At 36.8% G+C, this 3536-nt stretch overlaps 1 pseudogene; it reads left to right on the top strand.

The window, feature by feature from the left end:
• Positions 1 to 432: 432 nt before the first annotated feature.
• Positions 433 to 3104, top strand: LOC103399034 (N-acetyllactosaminide beta-1,3-N-acetylglucosaminyltransferase 3 pseudogene; annotated as a pseudogene).
• Positions 3105 to 3536: the final 432 nt, after the last annotated feature.

The following is a 3536-nucleotide window of genomic DNA, read 5'->3' as shown; positions in this document are numbered from 1 at the left end:
AGATTTAAATAGATAAACAGTACAGTAGACACAGTCTACACCATAGAGGTGAAACGTCTTTTTTTAGAAAATTCACGTCCAGTTGCCTAACAGAACTTTTTAAACTTGACCATGACCTGGATGACTGAGAATCTTCATAGACATAAACAGTACAGTAACGCCAGTTTAAATTTGTACTACTGCATTTCTCTTGTTAAATTGGTACTGATGTGATTCACCTCTGAATCAAGAGGAAATTAACAGAAGTGGAAATTAACAGAACTGGATTAAAAAGCTGAACCGGATGTGGCCCAGTCTAAGAGATTGAAGACAAACTTATGTTTCATAGCAAACAGTAAGTCTACCAAAGTTAAAGGCAGTAATTTTTCATTCATTCATTCATTCATTCGTTTTCAATAGAAAACGTTCAGTGTTGGTGTTCACCTGTTATTTGTCTTTCTTATTAAAGCAGGAAGAGAATATAATCAGGATCTCTGTGTCATCATATACAGGCTCCACCCTATATCTGCTGTTGGAAGGAGGAAACTTTGGTCATAAATATTTTATTCCTTCTTTAGCTGCTTAACAATAAACAGATAACGAAACACAGGTGTCTTTTTACGGTAAGAGCCTCCAAAATATACAGATATTTTATTTAGCTGTTGCTTTAAATCAGTGTCACATTGTGGGTGTGAATGTGTGTATTTATTAATGGTAAAAACTGAGAAGGATTAGTCATTTATCATTAATCAACATTTTTTTAGTGCAATAAACTCCTATCCTATGTCCTATGAAATGTAATATAAATACATTATACCTGTGTCAAATTTAAATCACGTTTTATTCTATAATATCTTTGTTCTTCATCAATTCCATAATTTATACAAACTGTAAAGTTATATGCAGAGAGTATATCTAAATATGTGGTTAAACAGTGCATAGATTTACACATGCTACATATCCAAAAATAGTTACATCAATGGCAACTGGATAAAGTAGGGTTTTTTTTAAGACATTTCACCTCTCATCCAAGAGGCTTCTTCAGTTCTGACTGACTACTGGGAAATTCTGGTATTTAGTCTCAAAGGGGCTGCTGATACCATAGCTATGTACTAATAGTTTTACCTGAGCAACACTTTTGGCAGGGTGCATGTTCTAAGGTGACCAATTTCTCTATAAATATTTTTTTCAGCATCAGACTGTAACTATTGGTTACCTTCTGTTACAGCGACAATTAAAGTCAAATTTCTTTTTGTAAGTGTCAGTGCATTCTATTCAGTCTGTGCCTGAGAGACGTTGCTGAGGTTTGAGGGTTTTAGTTTCCCTCTGGTAAGTTTAATGCTAAGTTCTAAATAACTTAACCCAGTCTACAGGATGGGGGATATTTTAAAAGCTAGCCCTCCATGTTGTTAGCATTCTTAAAAACCTGAAGCACAGGCTGTTTTAAAAGACAAATGAATGGCTGTTGGCATTTCAACATAAAAACAATTCCAGAGCTGAAGAAGCCTCTTGGATGAGAGGTGAAAAAAACCTACTTCGTCCAGTTGCCCTCGATGTAACTATTTCTGGAACCAACGGATACTTTGTTCTTGATGCACTTGCTTAATTGTCCTACTAATAAAACATAAGTCTTTAAAAGAGGACACTGACTATTTGCTGACTATCAAAATAGATTTAAGGTCTACAACTTCTATAAATGACATGATATAAAGGAGAACAAATGTTTGTCTTTTTCACTCCAGTAATTCAAGATGAGAATCATTTTAAAGAACCTGTTCCTGTTGGTTATATTCCTTGCTCTGCTGCTCGTCTTCTTTGAAGAGATCTGTGACATCAAATACCTACACATCCAAAATATTCAACAACCAAAGAAGCGAGCTTCTTTATTGGCACAAGCCACAGAATACCCTAGTGTCACTGAACAGGAAAGATGTGTACAAAATACAACTGCTGCTAACATAACAGGCTTCAGCACTCTTCCTGGTCACATACAAGACTTTCTGTATTATCGTCATTGTCGCTTTTTCCCTATGCTTCTGAACGCTCCAGAAAAATGCGGAGGAGCTGTTAACTCTGCTGATGTCTTCCTCCTGCTGGTCATTAAGAGCTCGCCAGGAAACTATGAACGCAGAGAGGTTCTACGCAAAACCTGGGCAGAAGAGAGGCTCTACAACGGTGTGTGGATCCGCAGAATCTTCATTGTTGGAACAACCCCCTCTGGTTCTGATAACAAACTACTTGAACTTGAGAACCGAGTTTACAAGGATATTCTCCAGTGGGACTTTTATGACCGATTCTACAACCTCACCTTAAAGCAGGTTTTGTTTCTGGAATGGATGGCGAAAAACTGCCCAAATGCTCGTTTTTTATTTAATGGTGACGATGATATTTTTGCTAACACAGACAACATGGTTTTGTATCTCCAAAGCCTTAAAGACAATGATGGGAGCAAGCACCTCTTCACTGGTAATATTGTGAGGAATGCTGGACCCTTCAGATTTGCCTGGAGCAAGTATTATATCCCAGTTCAGGTGTATGAATCCAATAGTTACCCCCCTTATTTAGATGGTGGAGGCTACCTTCTGTCCAGCTATACAGCTCTGATGATATATTATATGTCTTATACTGTCAGCCTTATTCCTATTGATGATGTTTACCTTGCCATTTGTTTGGCCAAAGCTGGACTTGGACCTAAGCATCATCTGGGTGTGAGGACCAGAGGGATGTACATTCCCTCCAAACAACTAGATCAGCATGACCCTTGCTATTATAAGGAGATTTTATTGGTACATGGTTTTGCTCCACATTCTCTGTTCATTATGTGGCAAAGCGTGCATGACCCCAATTTGAAATGTGAACATTTAAGGAAATCAAGTGAACCTATAATTCCAGGAAAAAAAACTATCAAGAAACCTGAAGTTATTGTAACAACTGACGAGCCCCAATCAGCAATGATACACAATTAAATTAAATAACACACATAAACCCCTTCCCACCCCCGAAGAGGAGGCTCTCAGTTGGGTTCACAGGAATATGTTTGACAGCTACTTTAGAGATTAAATTAAGTTACACAACATGCTAACAACTGAGCACCGTACACACTGAGTAGACACAGGTAGAAAGAATAATTATTTAGAGAGATGAAGATGTTTATTTAGAAGACCTTCGTGATAAGTTTATTTAAAATGTGCATCAACATCCTGATGAATCAGGATCTGTGCGTAATTCACAAACGATATGTTTTCTTTATAAGGTATTAACATAATACAAAACATCCTTTCTTTGCCAATGTTTAACCAAAGCAAAATAGCTTGTGTATTCGTCTTGCATGGATTAGTGCCACGTTTTCATTTTCTTTTAGACAGAGCAATGGCATTAAGGAAAGAAGGAAATGAAAGAAAAAAAGTGATATTTTCATTCTTTTTATCGCTTTCCCTTCTTTTGTTTTACTCAACAGTTAACTGTTGTAATAACAATTTAACAAATGACGTTAAACACGACCCCTCCTTCTGTATCACTTCCTAAAAATAGCCGAAATTGACTAACAATTTTAACTC

The sequence above is a fragment of the Cynoglossus semilaevis genome, unplaced genomic scaffold (assembly GCF_000523025.1).
Source record: "Cynoglossus semilaevis isolate Cse_v1.0 unplaced genomic scaffold, Cse_v1.0 scaffold6606, whole genome shotgun sequence".
NCBI classification, from domain to species: domain Eukaryota; kingdom Metazoa; phylum Chordata; class Actinopteri; order Pleuronectiformes; family Cynoglossidae; genus Cynoglossus; species Cynoglossus semilaevis.
Note: the sequence above shows the minus strand (reverse complement) of the source record. Positions and strands in the feature narration are given on the sequence as shown.